This window comes from Galeopterus variegatus, unplaced genomic scaffold, assembly GCF_000696425.1.
Source record: "Galeopterus variegatus unplaced genomic scaffold, G_variegatus-3.0.2 Scaffold2656, whole genome shotgun sequence".
Lineage (NCBI taxonomy): Eukaryota > Metazoa > Chordata > Mammalia > Dermoptera > Cynocephalidae > Galeopterus > Galeopterus variegatus.
The window spans coordinates 7041-7757 of NW_007728767.1; positions in this window are offsets into that span (position 1 = coordinate 7041).

The following is a 717-nucleotide window of genomic DNA, read 5'->3' on the forward strand; positions in this document are numbered from 1 at the left end:
TTATTGATGACTTTTAATGATATTGGAATGGGTTAGGCCTTTCAAAAAATGTCAATAAACCCAGAAGCTATAAAGAAAACATTGGCTAATTGTGTTGTTATAACAATTAAAAAAACTTCTGCAAAGCAAATGATATCCCGATCAGAGTCAAAAGATAATTAATAATCTGGGAAAAAATACACACATAACACATATGACATGACAGATAAACTCATTTCCCTAATATACAGAGAATTCTTAAAAATAAAAGATGAAAACAAACTGAAAGAAAAGTGAGCAGAAGATATCAACAAGCTTTCACAAAAGAACAAATACTCATTACCAATAAACATTTGAAAATGTGTTCCACTTCTCTTGTAATTAACAATTGTAAGCCAGAATGAGGTACAGTGTTTCACCTATCAAGTTGTCAAAGTAAGGGTATGTGAAAACAGGCACACTTATTGAATCTGTTAATTGGTTTAAGCTTTTTAGAGTACAGTTTTGCAATACCCGTCAAATTTTTAAATGCACAAAACCTTTGCTCTAGCAATTCCTTCGTTTTTCTACCTGTGGCCTGCTTTCCACCCTTTGTTGTTTTTCCAATCCATCTTCCTCTCTGAAGCTGGTGCAGTCCTCTAAACTGAAGAAGAGGTGATAGAATACTGTTTTGAAAATCCTAATGAAATAGGAGCTTGTTAGAGTCATCAATGGTGAAAAGCTGATGGAGAACTTTAC